The following is a 21733-nucleotide window of genomic DNA, read 5'->3' as shown; positions in this document are numbered from 1 at the left end:
CTCGGAATCAGACCAGAGACCCTGCATCTTATAGAAGAAAAAGTAGGTCCAAACCTTCAACTTGTTGGCTTAGGATCAGACTTCCTTAACAGGACTCCCATAGCCCAAGAAATAAAAGCAAGAATCAACAACTGGGATAGATTCAAACTAAAAAGCTTTCTCTCAGCAAAGGAAACTATCAGTAATGTGAAGAGAAAGCCTACAGAGTGGGAGAATATCTTTGCCACTCATACTTCAGATAGAGCACTAATTTCCAGAATCTATAAAGAACTCAAAAACTCTACACCAAGAATACAAATAATCCAATCAACAAATGGGCTAAGGAAATGAACAGACACTTCACAGAAGAAGATCTACAAGCAATCAACAGATATATGAAAAAATGTTCAACATCTCTAGTAATAAGAGAAATGCAAATCAAAACTACACTAAGATTTCATCTCACCCCAATTAGAATGGCCATTATCAAGAATACAAGCAACAATAGGTGTTGGCGAGGATGTGGGGAAAAAGGTACACTCATACATTGCTGGTGGGGTTGCAAATTAGTGCAGCCACTCTGGAAAGCACTACGGAGATTCCTCAGAAAGCTTGGAATGGAACCACCATTTGACCCAGCTATCCCACTCCTTGGCCTATACCCAAACGACTTAAAATCAGCATACTACAGAGATACAGCCACATCAATGTTCATAGCTGCTCAATTCACAATAGCCAGATTGTGGAACCTACCTAGATACCCTTCAGTTGATGAATGGATAAATAAACTGTGGCATATATATACAATGGAATATTACTCTGCCATGAAGAATGATAAAATTATGGCATTTGCAGGCAAATGGATGAAATTGGAGAATATGCTAAGTGAGATAAGCCAATCTCAAAAAACTAAAGGATGAATGATCTCGCTGATAAGCGAATGAGGACATATAATGGGGGGTAGGAGGGGATAATGTTAGGGTTAGGGTTAGGTTTAGGGTTAGGGATAAGGAGGGTGGTAAGAATGGAGGAAGGAAGGACTGTATAGAGGGAAAAGAGGGGTGGGAGGGGTGGGGGGGAAAGGGAAAAAATAACAGAATGAATCAAACGACATTGCCCTATGTAAATTTATGATTTTTAATTAAAAAAAAAGAGCAAATGAAGTGGCAAAAAAAAAAAATTATAGCAGAGTAGGAGGCTAGGCAGATAAAATCAAAGAAGTTTCCAGATTAAAAGCCCAAAAGTATCAAATGTTATAGAGAAAGATTTTGTAAATTTGCAATGAAGGATTTATTTTCGGAAGCCCATGAGTTCTCTGTGAAACTTATGAAGCTGCCGTGAACATAATGTGAATTTAAAAGTAGTGTATGCATATGGATGTTGGATCACATGGATGACCACCTTGAAATATAGAAACGCTTTGGGATTTCAGTACCTGCATTTCCATTTTTTATTAAAATCACATTTAAACAACTTCAAAAAAAATTTGTTAGTGATCAGCTTAAGTGCTAACACAGCTGTAAACTACAATCAAGATTTTATTTCACACATTAGTAATCAAACCTGACCTAGCACAAGGATGAAACAGTGCTGAGAAACCCAATCTACCACTTCTGTCCCTACAATCCACTTATTCCCTACTATCTCACTCACTCTCTGCCACTCACAAATACAACATGCACATAGTTCTCCTAAATTTATAGATAGATACACCATATATGTGTCTGTACAGATGCATAATGTATAAATGTGCTTATTCAGTTTTTAAAAATAAAAAAAAAATTGTGAATTCTAAAACAAATACATTATCAAAGTTTGGAACCAAGGAACTATGGAGTAATACTTCATTTTTTTAAGTATATATAATTTCTTTCCCTCTACAACCTTCCCTCATTGTAACTTCTATCAGTTCTATTCTCAAAGACAGAGGAGTCAGAATAAGATCCGTATCTTTAATTTCTCTCTTTAATATTTAACCTCTTCTGCCAAAAAAGGCTTACCCTGGATGACACAGCAACCAAAGAATGACTATGAGAGGCAACAGGACAGGGCTAAAGCATAGCAAAATTCATAGGAAATATTTAAGCCAGGAATCTGGAATCTTAGAATTCCCTGTATTATCAATGTTAACACTATTTCTAATAACAACATTATGCAATGATGCTTTATTTCTTGCAACCTAACAATCATGTAACTTTTCTACACCCTACCATTTGCAGAATTGTTACTTTTTAATCCCACACGAACATGTACCACATATAACTATTTTAACTATTCAAAAGTAATTCATGCACATATCTACTTTTCAATTAGCACTTACTTTTTTAATTCAATGAGCACTATTATTACTGAAGATATAAAATTTGTTTTGAATTAAACCAATTTAAATCACTAGTCAAGAAGATTCCATTTAATCTGTTTTCTACAGAGAATCCATCTTCTTTAAAACACTAAAGTATGCTCTATACAATAACCTGCAGATGTAGCTCTTTTCTTTTAAAAAACAGTAATATGGTTAATACATACTGATGCTTATTCTGCAAATTTGTCTGACAACTGAATAACCTAGCTACTTCATTCACAATGGTAAATGAAATAGATAATTAAGTCACTGCAAGGTGGGTCAGCTCCAATTCAATAAGCTAATTAGATTTTATGGAAACCTTCAGTATTATATGTAACCACCAACAAAACCAATAGAATTTTGAATTTATCTATTATTTTTAAAAAGCAAGTTGGCCATAGTGGTAGTAATCCCAGCAGCTCAGAAGGTTGAGGTAGGAAGATCCCAAGTTTGAAGCCACCCTTAGCAATATAGAGAGGCCCTATAACAACTTAGTGAGGCCCTGTCTCAAAAATTAAAAAAAAAAAAAGAAGTTAAAAAATTAAAAAATTAACTCAAGGGTTAGGCACCCCTGGGTTCAATCCCCAGTACCAAAAAAAAAAAAAAACAAAAAAGCTCCTGGATTCTAAAACTTGTTTTTAACATTGTTACACTACATCAATTAGGGGCTGACGACATAGCCCATCTTGTAGAATGCTGGAATAGTATGTGTAAGGGCCGGGGTTCGAATCCCCAGTCTCCCACGGACCAAAAAAAAAACTACATTAATTAAAGTAGAATTGTCTAAAATTAATTCAACTACATCAACTGAATAAACCTGAAACTTTAAATTACCCAGCATATTCACTCTTCACCTTTTTAAGACCTTATGTATGTCTTACCAATATATGTCCAAAGTCCATCCCAGTCCCTTGAGTTTAGCAGATATTCAATAAATACTTGTTAAATGAATGAACTGATAAATCACATCTAAATTTAGAATCAGTAAAAATATATATAAAGTACTATGATTTGAATGTTTCATCCCCTCCAAAACTCATGTTGAATCTTAATCCCCAATGCAACAGTGTTAGGAGGTGAGGCCAACATTCATTAATGAATTGAAGTTGCTAGGAAAAGGGCTTACAGTGGGCAGGGTTCACTCTTACTCTTATGCCAAGTGAGATTACAACCAACCTTCCTCTTCTCAGCAAGTCACCATCTTGGACCCAGCAACCAACAGTTGGGAGAATGAATTTCTGTTCTTTATAAATTTTCAATGCTCAGTATTCCATTACAGCAGCATAAAATGGACTATTAAACATAATTTTTCTGTTAAGAATCTCCTGTTCCAAAATTATTATTTCAATAAACTTGTAACAAGGTGCTTTCATAAATTCATGTTCTAAGTCACCACTGGTGCTGAATTTATTACTGAAAACACAGGAAGTTAAGGATTTTTAACCTAAAACCTAATCTTTGAAAGTAAAAGACCTAATTTTCCACAAAAAAACTCTACTCCTTAGTAATAGAATTTAAGTAATTTATTTATCAACCATCTACTATGTGCTTAGCATTATGCCAGGTATTCCAAATAAATATATAAATAATATCAATCTTAAAAGCAGAAATGTAAGAGGAAAGTCAGATGAATAAATAACCAAACATGAGTGGCAGAGTTATAAAATCTTAGAGAAACAGAAAATGACTGAAATTGGTTCACAGATGAGATGGCAGCTTATCTGATTGCCACAGTGAAGGGAGTAAAACGTGAAAATTGAGGGAATGCTCAATCCAACATATCAAAAAAAGACATTAAGAACAGCATATCAGCATAAGCAAGTGTCTCGATCTACTCTGTGCTGCTCTAGTAGAATACTGTACACTGCGTAACTTCTAAAACTGCACTTTATTAACTCACAGTTCTGGAGGCTGAGAAATGTGAGGTCAAGATGCCTCAGGTTTGGTGTCTAGTGAAGTTATTCAATGCTTCAGGATAGCATTTCACAGACTGTTGTCTGGATCCCCACATGTCAGAAGAGAGAAGCAAGGGGGCAAAGGAGGCCAAACTTACCCTTTTATAACAGCACTAATCCCTTCTGTGGCTTAATTACCTCTTAAAAGTCTCATCTTAATCTTGGGTTAAAATGGGAATTAATTTCAACATGAGTTTTGAAGGGGACAAACATTAAGCCACAGCACAAAGGCAGAAATGTAAAGAAAACACACATACATATATACATACATATACACATACTTTGTCTTGTTGATGCTGGTTATTGAATCCAGAGCTTTCCTTATGCCATGTAAGCACTCTGCTGGTGACCTACATCCCCAGGAAAAAGGGGGGGGGGGGTCTATATTTCAAAATTAAACCATTTTAGTTTAATTAAATTAAAACATTTTTGAGATGGATTCCCTTTTCATAAAACACTCTTTTCTTACAATACCCTTCAACAGAATGGTCTAAATCAAATGTTATTCTCTTAGGAAACTAAAATTCCAGGACTAGGAAAAAATTTATAAGTAGACCTACAAAGTAGCAACCTGTTATCTTAAATAAGTAGAACAAATCTTATATCATTTCCTTTGATGTCTAAAATCACATTAGGGATGGCTTCAAATCCTTACTTTTCATTTTTAGCACTTTCATGACCCTCACATCAGTCACTCTAAACTCCTGAATTTTAATTTTTTCATAGCTATTAATCTTGGGTCTCCACAGTGAAACAGAATTTCCTTTGGGACAAAAATCATGTTTTAAGAATCTCTGAGGGTTCCCTCACATAGATCTAGAAATATAGTAGTCAACTGATACTATCTATTGAGATGGAGGTGCTTACCTTTTTAGAACACATGATACTTTAAAACACGTCAAAGAGGTAGACAGCTTTGTAGTTTTTCTTTATAGTTGATCACACTTGATAATAAAACTAGAAAACAAGTAAGAACTATTCTCTTAAGAATTTTTAATTTGTACCTTGCCATCACACCCAGCATCAGGTTTGACTACAACCTTTGTCCTTCAGAGATAATTCTAATAGTCAAACAAGCTCATTTACAGCAACCACAGGGGAGTTCCTGAAGTAGAGTTCACAAACTTGATTTCATGCATTAAGTTAACATTCCAAACAAAATCATGTACCCTGAAATGTGAACATTTTTATACTTTGCAATTTATACTATTATAAAGAAAAACATAAGATGAAAAGCACAAACAGAAGACATTCCACAAATATTACTGAAGGAGTAAACAAAAAAATATAAAATTCAAAATGCATTTAGGACTCTGATAATAAACAATGATTTTTAAAAACACTCAGTGGGGGAAAAAAACTTCTGGTGAATGTCACCAATGAAAGGAACTATTCTCTTTTTATGACTGAAAAAATAAAGATATAATTGTAAGGTGATTATGTTTAGAACACTGTGTACTTGCCCATGAATACACTTGAGTATTTTAAAAACAAACAGCATAAGGTTAACAGCTGTTAAATAATACATACTATAAATGTGAAAGTATGCAAAGACATTTCCTAACCAAAGAATGTAAACAAATTTATAGTTTTCATTGTATTATATATAACCCTTACTTTTGAAAATTACCATAAGTTATTTTAATAAATTCTTATTAATTTATAAAAACTTTTAAATATTTGAAGATGAACTTTTTTTAATATTTCTTTTTAGATGCTGATGGACCTTTGTTTTACTCATTTATTTATATGTGGTGCTGAGAATCAAACCCAGCGCTCACACATGCTAGGCAAGTGCTCTACCACTAAGCCACAATCCCAGCCCCGAAGATGAACCTTAAAAAAAGAAAAAATAAAAGATTACAGAAAAATGATCAACAAAATTTCATGGTGTAAGTATTTAAAACATAATATAACTAATGGAAATGGAAATTTCATTTTTTTAACTTGATAAAAAATTGTATTTACTGTGTACAATATGATTTCCCCCACCCCACCACCCATATCAGGGATTGAACCCAGGGGTGCTTAACCTCCAAGCCACATCCCCAGCCCTTTTTAAAATTTTTTTTAAATTTATTCTTATTTTTTATTTTGGGACAGGCTCTCACAAAGTTACTTAGGGCCCTGCTAAATTGCTGAGGCTGGCTTTGAACTTGCAGTCCTCCTGAGTCACTGGGGTTACAGGCATGCGTCACCACAACCAGCCAACAAGATGTTTTAAAACATGTATACAATGCTGTATGGCTAATTCATATACATTAATACATATTACCTTGTACATCTAACGTGTGTGTGTGTGTGTGTGTGTGTGTGTGTGTGTGTGTGTGTGTATTAAAATCTACTGTCCTGGCAATTTTCAAATATATAATACACTGTTGATTGTATAGATGTTAACAGAGTCACCACGTTTTATAATATGGAATTTTATACCCCTTGACTAATATCTTCCCAATTCCTATGCCCAAACCCTTCTGTGAGTTCAACTTTTTCCTATTCATCATATATGTGAGTCACGTAGTATTTCTCTTTCTGTTGATTATTTAAACTTTTAATCTTGGTGTTATTAAGAAAATTTTATTCTAACACCATCATTTTACTGATAGGCTCTAACCCAATAAAAAAGAAAAAAGAAAAAAAAATCAAGCTTTGTTTTCAAGCAATGTTTTTTCAACACAATAGCCTTGCCTATAACTGGCTGTCATTTAAGTGTAGTCTGCTTTGTCCTTTATTTTTGTTATACTTTGAAAACTCTTTATATTAAAGAAATGAGGGACTACCATTGCCTGGGTAAAAGAAAAATACTTTCCAAGGAGAATTTCATAATTACCTAATAATATAAACATAAGGTTCTGAAAATAAAGCTCATGTTTGTGTCCCAAGTCTATAACCATTCAATTTGCCCATGATCTACCTGTGAAAGGTACATCTTTCAGATAAATGAAACTGACCAGAATCTATTCAATTATCATTTTTTTCTTTTTTGCTTCTTGACAAGTCAGTTTTATTGTATAATTAGTATCTCAGAAGCAGAAAAGTTGTTGTTTTGAGCTGTTACCTTATGAGTACTAGAAGTTTCAATTTTCTTTCAGACACTCTTGATGTATATATAATACCTGCCTCTGTCTCTAAACATCATGAACCAACATTTATCTTTACTAAACTTGTCATCTTCTGATCCCTCTACATTGCTACTGCTAAGACCTCAATAGGTCCCAAAGTGTTGACTTCAATGGTGACCAGAATCAAAGGCACAAAAACTTGACTTGATCCTGAAAAGTCTATCTGGGAAGTCTTCCTTACAGGGCCAAAAGTTCTGCAGTAAACCATGGAATCTTGAGTTGCAACTACCAGCTGCAACCATTTTAAATTATTTAACATGATCTGCAGTGAAGTTAATTCTTTTTAAAATAAGCATGTCCACTAAAACAATTCTGTTCTTCAAAATTCTCCTTGAAAAGCTTAATACTTAACTATGGTTCCACTTTTCAAACTATTTTTGATCTTTAAGAAATTACATCACAAAATTTACTAACCACACAGAGAAATCACTCATTACTGTGAAAATATAGGATTTATATCTGGCTTTTCTAGTTTTCCTTCCTACTAGCCTTCTATTCCCATATACCTTTAATTTTGAACTTGGCCGTTTTCTTTTTCTTTTCTTTTTCTTTTTTTTTTTTAATTAACACTATGAAAATTTACAGTGTGGGAGTGATCCTTGAAGAGAACCAGAAGATGGGACCAGTGGAGCAAAAGAAACATCTGAAAGCAGATAAACATTTTCATGTTGCTTGTATTATACAAATAACCATTAATGGTTATTTTCTAAAGCTTTAAGTGAAGCATATTTAGAAAATGAAGAATGTAAATATTGTTTTTAAAAAATGGAGCAAAGGAGATAACCTAGCAGAAGCAGAGATTTTTTTTTTTTTTTTTTAATTCAGGTTTAGGAAAGAAAATTAAAACCAGGTCTTAGATATAGAACTCCTATGTCCGACAGAGCAGGGAATTCTGATTTGAAAAGAAGGGTACCCTGATCAAAACTGGCAAGCTCATCTTGAGTCTGAAAAGCATAACAAAGTATCCACAAAAAAAAAAAATTGCTGAATAAATATAGATAATCCAAAGCATTTTTCTTTCTCACATCTAAATCTGTCTCTGGATTCATAATGGGTAAGGAGTAAGCTTCAATTACTCTTGAGTCCCAGATCAGAAAAGTAGTAAAAACTGAATAAAGAAAGAAGATACAAAGTACTGAATTCACATGAGAAAAACATCAGTACACCATTGGACCTTTGGGAGAAGTGGTCCAGTAGAAAAAGTGGCTTGACTTCCTATACCTGGAAGTCTCTCCTAAAAGAGCTCATCCTGACCAATGCAGTGGAGTACACCTAAAATACCAGCTACCTGAGAGTCTGAGGCAAGAAGATCCCAAGTTCAAATAGCATATTATCATCACTGGACTGTGCAAGGTTCCTCTTGTTTTACTACTGTTTTCCTTCATAGTGTTTACCCTGTTCTCACCCCAGTGATGTATTTGATATATCTTAGATATGTATATACCTTAATAAGTTATGTAGTATCATTTTACATATGTGCTTTTTAATTACAAGATGATCATTGTACTCTTATATATCTCATTTTTTAAAAACTTTCTTTCACTGGTGATTTTAGAGGTCTATTCATCTGGCTGTATATATAGGTAACTGATGGCTTTTACCTGCAGCATAAATCCATGGAGTGGATTCACCATGTTTACAGACCCTCCTCTCCAGTGATAATTCATTGGTTGCTTCTGAGACCCTAATGTTAGTATGATGAATGGACTTACCCTCTTTAGACCCATGTAAAGGTTTCTCTGGGAAATGTTTGCAAGCATGGACTAAGAGATCATAGGGTATATACATATACCTAGTTTCACCAAAATACTGTCAAATTACTGCCCACTGTCACACTTTACACTCCCCTTGGCAGTATAAGAGTTCCTGTTTCCCTCATATTGTCATCAACAATTGGTATAATCTAATGTTTAAAAATATTTGCTAAGTAGTAGCTATAAAGTGCTATTGTCTGGTTTTTGTTTTGCTTTAATAAACATTTCTCTGATTACTAATTTAAAAAAAAAGAAAAATTAAGTGGCATATTCATTCGAGTCATCCAAATGAGATGGAATATTTAATAGTACATAACTTACTGATCAAAGGCATGTTCTTGCCTTGACTGAAACAAAATAATTATCATTTTCAGACTTTCCAACAAAAATCTGCTTCAAGATAGCAAAAAATTTGCTTCAAGATAGCAAAGTAGAGCTAAGGACACAGTAGGGCACTTGCCTAGCATACACAAGACTCTGGGTTCAGTTCCCCACACCACCAAAAAACAAAAATGTCAAAGTAACTTTAAAGCTTCTAAACAATAAAATCTATAGTTGGAGAAAAATATTTATTTATTCATGATTACAGAAGTAGTAGGTACTTTTACTCCAGATAAATCATTAAAACAATAACATCAATATAGTTAATATAAACAATAACTAGATTTTCAAGAAAATAGATTTTAAAATAACTTAGAAATAATACACATATACATATTTAAGAATACTTACATATAAAATTACAGCTTCAAATATTTGTAACAAAGTTCAAATTTGTAGTTAAATTCAATGAGAAAGTACAAATCAATACAAAACGGCAAAAGAACAAGGACAGAATCAGAGAAATGGCAAAGAACCTAGGCAAACCAACAGAACCTAAGTAATATAAAATGTATAATACTGTCAGAGAAACAAAATTTATGTCTTACATGAAAAGACAAAGGTCAAGTCTTAAGAAGATGATATAGTCTCCTAAGAAGAATAGGAAAACAATTCCCCACCCGTACCCCTCAGCTTGGTGGCTTGAAACAACACAAATGTTGTTTCAATGTTACAGTTGTCTAGGTGACAAATATGATACTGGTCTCACAAAGCTAAAATCAAGGTATTGGCAAAGCTGTGTTCCTGTCATATATATCTGGGTGACCATCTATTTCCTTGCCTTATCCAGCTTCTGGAGGCTGCCTACTTTCCAGTGTTACCTTCCTTATTTTCAAAGCCAGTAACATTGGTCCAACTCCTCACATCCTGTCTTAGACTCAGGTTGCCACAACTAATTCCACAGACTAGGTGGTTTATTCATTTATTTCTCAAAATTCTGGAGGCTAGAAGTCCAAGATCAAGGGGTAGCATGGTCAGGTTCTGGTAAGGGAAACCTTCCTGGCCTGCATATGGCCACCTTCTCACTATGTCATAACATAATACAGAGGGAAAACGATCTTTTTGTGTTTAAAAAAAAAAAAAAAAAAAAGACTTTACTAGAACTGAAAGGCAATGGAATTGGCCAACAAAACTCTTAATATTTTTGTTATACTTCATTCACACTTTTATAAAAAGCACTTCCATGTACATTATCTGGAGTCACACAATGAAAATGCATACCACTCTCCTTTTTAAAAATTGGTACAATGATATTTTAAGAAACTTAGTCAAGGTCATACAGTTTTTCTTAAGGACAGAAATCCAACATTGAGCTCTTATTTGATGTGACTATTAAGTAGTCTACTTGTATTAGAATTACCTATTATCACTCTATTACTATTTATGTGTCACTCCTACTGTTAAAACTATGAGTTCCTCAAGGACAAGGATTACACTTGCTTCTGATCATGTCTGTAACATCACCATCCAACCCTGTATGTTTTTATAATATGTGCTGAAAAAATGTCTGTTAACAAATATGCATAAAAATAATCAAAGGAACTGATGGCATGGAGAATCCATTTAATTACTTTTGAAATACATATATGCATAAAACCACTTACAGTCCCTATTGAATGAGCAGGTCCTGACAGCCATGTCTGTATCAGTGAACAATAACCATGACTCTAACACCAGCTAAGTGGATGAGATTTATACAGGCAGCCAAATCAAGACTAGTTAGTTAACTCACTGGCTTATTAATCACTAAATATTCTATCTTGAGAACTAGAATCAGGAGGGTAACACAGAGATAGTGGTTAAGCTGGAGACACTGTAAATTTAGTCAAACTACCAGATAAGTGAAGAAAATTAGTCTGCAAAAAGAACAGGAGTAAAAGGTAGACACCTACCTAGGAACCTGAATCAAGAAACTATAGGACCCCTGAAGGAAATCAAAATAGACTTTGTTTCTATAAGAACTAATTGCAATTTTTTTCCACGTAGAATTCCCTGGGAACTTACATCTTTATTTTATTTTGTTTTGTTTTGTGGGTGCCAGGGATTGAACTCAGGGGCACTTGACCACTAAGCCACATCCCCAGCCCTATTTTGTATTTTATATGGAGAAAAGGTCTCACTGAGTTGCTTAGCGCCTTGCTTTTGCTGAGGCTGGCTCTGAACTCAAGATCATCCTACCTCGGCCTCCTAAGCCACTGGAATTATAGGCATGTGCCACCACACTCAAGGCTCTTACATCTTTCTTTAAACACTAAAATTGGTTCTTCTTTTTTTTTTTCTTGGCAATCAAGTGAGCTTTTAGTGTAACAATTTTTCTAAGTCCCTCAACCATTTTCATTCTACACACTCAGGAACTACATACACTTAAGGTCTCAACTAACGACTACATGCTGAACCCCTAAAAATGCCTTCTAAGCACTAAATGGCAGGTATAAGACATTTTGAAAACATTACCACTATAATAAGGTATCAACCTAGGATGAAGAACAAAATTATAACATCACAAACTCATACATTAATATTAAAATTGGTAAATTCAATAACTACCACCTAGGTAGCTGAAAGGACATAATAATCATCAGGAGAAATTTTGACTAGTCATATCAGTTTATAGGAACATATGAGTTGTAGGAAAAATAGAAAGAAACCTAAATGAAAACACAATGGATTCACACAAATGGCAAAGAATATTTTACATAGCAAACTGATTTTATGACAGCTAGTGTCCACCATTGAAAATAAGGTTTGTGATGAACTAAAGTCTTGGTTGACATACACAACAGCTGAGATGTATACAAATTATGAGTACAGAAATATAATAGTTTCAAGCATTCTCCTTTTATTAATGACCCAGCCTTCAAACTGAGGAACACTAAGAAAACACAATACAAACACAAATTCATTGCTACAGTTAACAGGAAAATTTCAGTCACACTGCACAGAATATTTGCTACAACTCTGTTCACTAAAGTTTCTTCAACTAAACAAAAGTAATAAATATATTCAGGGTAGATGTGTAAGTTAGGCATTAAGAATTTAGAAGATTTGGTCTGGGGTTGTGGCTCAGGGGTAAAGCACTTGCCTAGCACATGTGAGGCACTGGGTTTGATTCTCGGCACCACATAAAAAAAATTAACAAATAAATAGTTATAAAAAAATAAAATTGAGAGTCTGGGGTTGTGGCTCAGTGGTAAAGTGCTTGCCTAGCATGTGTAAGGCACTGGTTTGACCTTCAGCCCCAAATATAAATAAAATAAAGATACTGTATCTACTAATAACTAAAAAATATTTTAAAGAATAAAATTGAAAAAAAAAAAAAAAAAGAATTTACAAGATTTGGGATGGGAATGCTTGACAACAAGTCAGAAGCCCTAGGTTTAATCCCTAATACTATACAATAATTTTTTTTTTTTAAAAAAAAGCTCAAAATACTAAGATAGTAGCAGGTACAATACTGCTAAGAACCATGAGGCACAATCTCTATTACTGTCAATCACAAAACAAAAAAAAATAGAAAGTAGAAATCTATAAACATGTTTGATTGGCCCCTTTCCATTCATGTATTTTCCTACTTTTAATTCCTCCAGCTTATAATGACTATTCAGTGTGTTTCCTTCAGGCACATTTTGCTCCCTAAAAACACTTCCAAATATCATACCAGGATGTTTGCCTCTCCTACTTATAAGCACATCATATGAAAACATCTACTTCCTCTACCATTCCCTATCTCCCAGGAATGTATGGTTCAAATAAGCAAATAATACTTACTGAATGACTCAAGGTTTAAGCTAAACAAAATAAAAAGAATTTTGTTTTAAGAATCAGAAGAGTCAATGAGATGTCTTTAATAAAAATATAAATGTAATAAACACTCATACAAAAAACAAATAATATGAGTAAAATATTATTATGCTGCCAACCAAGTCTAGTCTAGTACCTTCTAATCCCAAAGATTCAACATTAGAAATATTTAGTACATCAAAGTAAGTCAAACTGCTACCATTACACAAAAGAAGCAGAAGTGGTAGTCAAAGCAAATAAGACAATAAAAAATGAATGGCATAAGCAAAACATCAACAAACCAAACACTGCATATGTTTTTAAAAAATTATTAATATATTTGTAACAAGGGATAAGTCTCATTCCAAACTGCCTGGAGTCGTGTTGTCCAATGAGGTGGCCTCCAGGTGCATGTGTCTATTTAAATGTAAATTTTAGATAATTAAAATTAAAATTCAGTTGCTCAGTCCACACTAATCACATTTCATGTGCTCAATGGTCACATTTATTTAACAGCACGGATGTAAAAATATAAATAAATAAAACTTTTCATCACTGCAGAAGTTCTATCAGACAGAACTGGCCTATATATTTGGTAGGCCCAACTAAAGAGCCTAGAGAGCTTTGTTCTTCATTAGATTTTTTTTTCCCCCCAGGAAGAAAGCAGTATTTTACCTTAGTTTTCAATTTTTCTTGCTGAATTAAAAAAAAAATTATGTGAGGAATAAACAAATAATAGAAACTCTCCACTGGAGAGTAAATCACAATGTTGAATTTAGTTTTACTTGCTTTTTTAAATAATTTTACCAAATGTTTCTGTAAAAATGTATTCTATCTGTAGAATCAGTTTTTCTTTACATTACTCATTCTTTCCAGTTTCACTCTGAAGTTTATTCTCATCCATATAAATAGTATAACACAAAGAAACCAGTTTTATTTATAAAAAATAAACATTATTTGTGAGTCAAAGATATTAAAGTTAAAACCCAATACTTAAGGCTCCAAATCATTCTCTATGAAACAAATGCAATCTTTTTAACAAACATTTAATTGATCATAAACTAAAATGAAAAGAGCATTTTTGTACATCAAAAGTTTCATGATGGGGCTGGGTCTGTAGTTCAATGGCTGAGCACTTGCCTAGCATGTATGAGGCACTGGGTTGATCCTTATCATCACATAAATATAAACAAAATAAAGGTATTCTGTTCATCTCCAACTACAAAAAACTGTTTTTTCATGGTTACAAACACATATATCTTTTTTTTTTTTTTTCCAATTGTTGAACAGTGATTGTCAATGTGTAGTCCCTCAACAAGAAGCTTCAAATCTCAGGGGAAATACAAATTCTAATTTTCTGCACCATCTCAAACCCAATGAATACAAACCCCTGGTGATGGGGTTTAGTAGTCTGTCTCCAAAAGCCCTCCAAATGAGCTAGGTGCAGTGGAACACACCTGTAATCCCAGAAACTGGGAGGCTGAGACAGAAAGATCATAAGTTCAAGGTCAGTCTCAGCAACTTAAGGAGACTCTATCTCAAAATAAAAACTACAAAGGGCTGAGGATGTACCTCTGTGGTAAAGCAATTCCTGGTACAAAGGGGGGCGGGGAGCCCTACAGGTGATTCTCATGTGTGCTGAGATTTGAAATCTGTGAACCTCTCAAGAAGTATCCTAACAGTATACAAAAGAGGTTAACAAACACATGTAGAAACAGAACTTTCTAACATTTAACCAATAAATTCAATTACTATCCTTCCTTTTTTCTTTTCATTGAATTTTTAGAACTTTGGTTTAAACTACTAAAAATATTGAATTCAAAACAACACTGGTCTCTTTCCCTTCTTTCCAACCCCGGAGCGGACTGTCCACATAATAAAGTCTCTTGCGTGAAGAAAAAAAAAAAAAAAACACTGGTCAAAATACAACAATAACAAAAATAATAACAACAAGGCATGGTGGTGTACACTAGTAATCCCAGCAGCTGGGGAGGTCGAGGCAGGAACATTGCAAGTTCAGAAACTTAGCCAGGACCTAAGCATGTCTAATTTTTTAATTAACCATTTTCTAATTGTGGCAAGATCCAGTGACCTTTTCCAGTTTTCCTAACAAGAAGTTTTCTGGTTTCGGGTTGTTTATTGTTTTTTTTTTTTGGACAACTATAGAGGCTTCTTATGTTTTAAGGCTCGTGGTCCCCTGTCATATGTTACAAATGCTTTCCCAAACTTATAGTGTGCTTTTACATTTTAACTTAGACAAAATGATAGAGCTTAATTTTTTAAAACTTAAAAATATTTTAGCAAACAGATAAATGAGAATAAAACAAATAAATGAGACTCAAGTACCCACCACCAGATTTAACAAATGTTAAAGTTCACCATACTCATTTCAGACATTTATTTAAGAAATAAAACATTACTGACAGAACTTCTTATAGAGAAACCTTTTATATTTTTCTATAGGTTTCTCTTTTTATGCTTAGTTTTCCCTAGTTTTTCTCTAAAATCAAACAGTCAACTTTTTTTTAGAAAGTTTAACATATGGAAAATTTTAAACAAATAAAGGGGAGAAAGCTTAATTCTTACCAATTCATGATCTACTTTGTTTCATCTGTACCAAAAATAAACAAACTTTCTCTGTAAAGACCACAAAGCAAATATTTTAGGCTTTTGCAGGCCCCTTCTGTTCCAATCATCTCTGCCTCTATTGCAAAAGCAGTTACAGGCCTTAAGTAAATGAAAAGCCATAGCTATAGTTCCATATAACTGTATTTACAAAAAGACTGCAAAATAAATGGGCTACTGTTTGCAACCCCCTATTCACTTCTTCAGTTCAGCATAATTTTGAACCTTCTCCAAAAAATCATTTTAACTGTAAATATTGCCCTACATCTAAAAAAGTTCTTTTTAAAAACATTATTACAATACCATTAACATGAGTCATCAAAAATTCTTTAATATAAATATTTAGTATTCAAATGTAAACCGTTTCATAGTTGTCTGATTTTACAATCTTAGTTTGAATCAGAATTCAAATAAGGTCTAGACATTGAAACTGCTTTTCGTTATTCACTATTGAATTGTGTCTTAAGAAAGAAAGAAAGAAAGGGAGGGAGGGAGGGAGGGAGGGAGGGAGGGAGGGAGGGAGGGAGGAAGGAAGGAAGGAAGGAAGGAAGGAAGGAAGGAAGGAAGGAAGGAAGGAAGGAAGGAAGGAAGGAAAACTTGTCCGAGGCTTGACACCCAATAACATGTGTGACCTTACATGGATACAGGGTCTTTGCAGACATAATTAAGGATCTCAAGATCCTTAATTGGGATAGGCTCTAATTCCAGTGACTACTGTTCTTCTAACGGAAAAGAGAGAAGAATTTGAGACAGAGAAGAGGAAAAGACCAGGTGAAAATAGAAGCAGCAACAGAAAGTATGCTGCCAAAACCAAGGACATCAAGGCACCAAAAGAATCTGGAAGAGAAAAGGAAGGGTACTCCCCTAGAGCCTTTAGAAATAACCTAGCCCTACCAATATCTTGCAATACCTAAATTTTGAACTTCTGCCCTCCAAAACTGTAGAAGTTTGTTATAATGCCCTAAGAAACTAACACATCTATACAATAGAACTTTCTGCAATGACAGAAATGTTATCTATCTGCACTGCCCAATATGGTAAGTCACTAGCTGTATGTGGCTCCTGAGCACTTGAAATGTGTTTAGTGTGGCTGAGGATACGAATTCTTATTTTAACTAATTTAAATTTTAAAATATGTCCCCTTCAAATTTTTTCCTTCAGATTTTGAGAGAAGAAATTAATTGTTTATCCTAGAGTTTCCCACATCTGGATTTTTCTGTTATCTCTTATTATTTAACATTTTCCTTACCTGTATTTACCATACATTAGTAGTTGGAACGACCTAATAATGAAGTTCAATTATTTTCTGGGGAGACAAGACTACTTTAAGTGTTATACTATCTTCTTCAGAAGGCAAAATGTGTCTGGCTCTCTTCTGGTAAGGTGAACAGTATAATGCTCTGCACCTAGATTTATTAATATATTAGGTCTTAAATACAAAATGGTGATAGTCTAATTTTATAACCCATAGCTTGTTAGCTTGAATAGTTCTATATAAGAAAACATCCCATCTACTATTTAGTTGCCCAATAGTACACTTCTAATAGAAAAGACAGGATGAATGCAATTCTTTCCTACATTTCCACTTTTAAAACTAATGATTGCTTCATTAGCTTCCTCCACTTGTTTAACCAAAAAATTTTTAAGTCACTGTGAACTCATGTATTTAACATATATATCTCAAACCACTGTAGGTATTATCTTTATTAATGCTCAAATTGTCCCATTTTTATCCAGCAATAAATTCTCAAAGATGGACCCTGAGTTCTTTAACCCCAGTAGTCTTTAAAGCTTATTATCAGGTATGACAAAATGTTCCAGGCTTATCTTGTATGTACTTTGCCTGAGATATAAAACAAAACCATTTTCCAAAGTACCTCTGATTACTTTTAGTGAAAAATAATATGTAGAAACCTCAACTTGTATTCAAGGAAACTTACAACTTAAAGTTGTGTTAAAATTATTACTTGTAATTAGCTATTTATCAGTTATCTACCTTTCATTATTTTCAATAATAAAAACAAAATCTAATTTTTGGTTATAAGCATATTTTATTAATATATTCATAGAGATAGCAAAGCTAGGCAGACTATTAGGTAAATTAATGTTTTCTTTTGTAATTCTGGGGATCAAACTAGGACCTTGTGAATACTAAGCAAGTGTTCTACCACTGAGCCAGCCACATACCCAGCCCTAACACTTGCGTGGGAGGGTGGGAGCAGGGGAAAGGGGGTACTAGAAATTAAACACAGAATCTCACTCCTGCTAGGCAAGCATTCTACCACTGAGCTATATCTGCATCTCAATCTCTGTAAGACAACTCATTCTAATAATATGAAATCACCAAAAGAGAATGCAATATTAATAGACCTAGTTTTTAACAATCATTAAAATTACCATGATACATACATGGTTTTCTTTCTCAAAGTCTAGGAATATAACAATATACAAAGTGTATCAGTAAATATTTTTAATGCAGGCTTTAACAGCACATTCACTAACTTTAAACTATCTTTAATTCTTGCTGTAGACTACATTTTGCCAACTATAGATAAAAACATCTAGAGTACTAAGGTTTTAAATGACCTGTTACCATATCCTGATTAAAGAGCATGCCCATAAGCAAGATGTTGAGACATAAGTCCTTTAAATATCAAAATGAATTTAAGGTATTAACCACAACACAGCTACAAACATGTTGTTTTCCATTTGCACATAAGTTAAAAGTGTTTGCTATAGCACTATTCACAATAGCCAAGATATGCCATCAACCTTTGTGCCCACTGATGAATAACTGGATAAAGAAAATGTGATCTATATACACAAAGGAATATAACCCAGCCATAAAAGGAATGAAATTCTGCCATTTGCAGCAACGTGGATGGAAATGGAGGGCATTATGTTAAGTGAAATATGTCAGGCACAGAAAAACAAATAGCACATGCAATTTTTACATATGCAAGCTAGAAAGTTGATTTCAAAGAGGTAGAGAATAGAAGAATGAATACCAAAGCCTGAGAAGGGTGTAATGGTGGGGCGGGATGGAGGGTGGGTGATTAATGAGCAGAGGGATGCAGCTGGACAAGAGAAACAACTTCTAATGTACTATAATATGTAGTTGACAACAATTAATTGAATACTTCAAAATAGGAGAACTTTCTCAAAAGATCTAAAAGTGGCTTACAACAGCGACGGAGTCACCTCAATGTTTATAGCAGCACAATTTACAATAGCTAAATTATGGAATCAACTCAGATGTCCCTCGATAAGTGAATGGATTAGACACTGTGGTACATATGCATACATACACACCCACACACACAATGGAGTTCTACTCAAGTCATAAAAAAGAATGAAATTTCAGCATTTGCTAATAAAGGGATGGGCTTGAAGAATGTCATTCTCCATTTAAAACTCAGACATTCGCTGGGCGCAGCGGCACATGCCTGTAATCCAGTAGCTCAGGAGGCTGAGGCAGGAGGATCTCGAGTTCAATGCCAGCCTCAGCAAAAGCAAAGTGCTAAGCAATTCAGTGAGACCCTGTCTCTAAATACAATACAAAATAGGGCTGGGGATGTGGCTCAGTGGTCAAGTGCCCCTGAGTTCAATCCCCAGTTTCCAAAATTAATTAAATAATTAAAACTCAGAAATTCAAAGGTCAAATGTTTTCTCTCTTATTCTCCTAGAGATTTTGTTTTTTGTTTTTTTTCTTTGGTTTTTGGTGGTGCTGGGGATTGAACCAAGAGCCTTGTAATACTAGGCAAGCACTTTACCAAGTGAGCTTCATCCCCTGTTTTCTCTCATATGAGGAAGCCAGAGTAAAATAAAGGGGAAGGGAAGATAACGATTGCATAAGAACCAATCAAATACAACTTAACAGATGAGAGAAAGGAAGTCCAGTGGAATAGAGAAAGGAGAAGAGGAGACGGAAGGGAAGACAGGAGAGTAAATAGGGAGATCATGAACTGAAAATGATTTCTATGCATATGAGTTTGCCAGATTGAACCTAACTATGTAGAACTATAAAGTTCTAATAAAAAAATTTTAAAAATGAATCCCACCATTATGTACAACTATAATACACCAATTTTAAAAATGTTAAAAAAACAGACAAAAATAGCTAGCAGAAAATAGTTTGTTTCCAACACAAATGTTATGTCTGAGGTGAAAGATATGCCCATCAGAGATGCCAATTACCCTTATCTGATCATTATACATTGTATACATGCACTGAGAAGTCCCAATGTATCCCTTAAATATATACAATTACTAAGTATATATATATTTTTAAAAAGTCTTATTAAAAAATAAAATGTATTTTAAATGTTGGCTATCTAAAGCATTTTGCTAATATTTTAACAATGTTACAGACACTTTTATTAAAGGAAACAAACATTTATGACAGTAAACCAATTACATTTTAAGACAGTACACTACTTATGACTAAACAGCTAAGTCTTATTCTTCAGTAAATGTGTTAAACATTCTGTAGATGGCTAGGCTACAAAACTAAGGATGACATCTAAAGGACCTTTTGTAATATCTTACCAATCAAGTTTAACCAATGATAAATTCACTCACTAAAATTCGCCCAAAAGCAGAGTCTGATGGCACATGCCTATAATCCCAGCAACTCAGGAGGCTGAGGCAGGAGCACCGTGAGTTCAAAGCCAACCTCAGCAACTGAGTGAGAGGCCCTAAGCAATGTAGCAATACCCTATCTCTAAATAAAAATAGAAAAAGGGCTGGGGATGTGGCTCATTGGTTAAGAGCCCCTGGGTTCAATCCCCAGTACCCACCCAGCCCCCCCCCCCAAAAAAAAACCACCACCTAGAAGCAGATCCATGCAACAGGTCGGAAAACATCAGTTGTTTTAACCAATTTGGGTTTATTTTGCTCCTATACAAAAACTAGTGAATTACATACACCTAACCTCTAGGATTCCTGTAAAAATTAAATGAGCTAATGCACACAAATGTACCTGGCATAATATCTTTTAAAGAACCTAACACAAAGCAGATATTCAATAAGTGTAAGTACTCTCTCAAAAACGTATGTAGTTTTATTAAACTTTTTGTAAAGTCACGTATATTTTCAATGTTTTTGGGGTTTTTTAGCCATATCTGCAACAAACAACAGAAAAACTGGAACACAAGTACAAGAATTCCCATAGTCTTCCCCCAAATCCCACATATGCTAACACTTCACAATTACTTTATCATATTCTTTTCAAAGACACTCATTTGCTACATCCTCTTTTCTTCTCTAATTCTGAGTATGTCTACCTGCAGAGGTTTTCTGAACCATGTGGGAGTAACTACCAAACATAATATTCTCTCCATTATTCTAAATATGTGTCCTAAAAACAAGAACATTCTTTTTTAAATTAAAATCTTTTATTTTTACAGATTGCATTTTGATTTACTGTACACCAATGGGGTACAACTTTTCATTTCTATGGTTGTATATAATGTAGATTCACACCATGCATGTAAGCATACATATACATAGGTAATACAATACTGTCTGTTTCATTCTTTCTGTCCCCCAACCCCTCCCACCCCATATTCCTCTACACCATCCAAAGTTCCTTCATTCTTTTCTTCCCCGCCCCCATTATATATCGTCACGCACTTACCAGGGAAAAAATTCAGCCTTTGCTTTTTTGGGCTTGGCCTATTTCACTTACCATGATATTTTCCAACTTCATTCATGTACCAGCAAATGCCATAATTTTACTCTTCTTTATGGCTAAGTAATATTCCATTGTGTATATATACCACAGTTTCTTTA

At 34.1% G+C, this 21733-nt stretch overlaps 1 protein-coding gene and 1 long non-coding RNA gene across 18 annotated transcripts in view; one reads left to right on the top strand and one right to left on the bottom strand.

The window, feature by feature from the left end:
• Positions 1 to 20779, top strand: part of LOC306653090 — a 343839-nt gene extending 323060 nt beyond the window's left edge. The window contains exon 2 of the long non-coding RNA XR_013761638.1: positions 19544 to 20779. This is a non-coding gene — a long non-coding RNA (uncharacterized lncRNA). The remainder of the gene's footprint in view (positions 1 to 19543) is intronic.
• TCF12 (transcription factor 12) overlaps positions 1 to 21733 on the bottom strand; it is a 345689-nt gene that overhangs the window by 272028 nt on the left and 51928 nt on the right. The window lies entirely within an intron of this gene.

Source organism: Sciurus vulgaris (genome assembly GCF_902686455.1).
Source record: "Sciurus vulgaris genome assembly, chromosome: 2".
Classification (NCBI taxonomy): Eukaryota; Metazoa; Chordata; class Mammalia; order Rodentia; family Sciuridae; genus Sciurus; species Sciurus vulgaris.
This window is presented reverse-complemented; position numbering and strand designations above follow the sequence as displayed.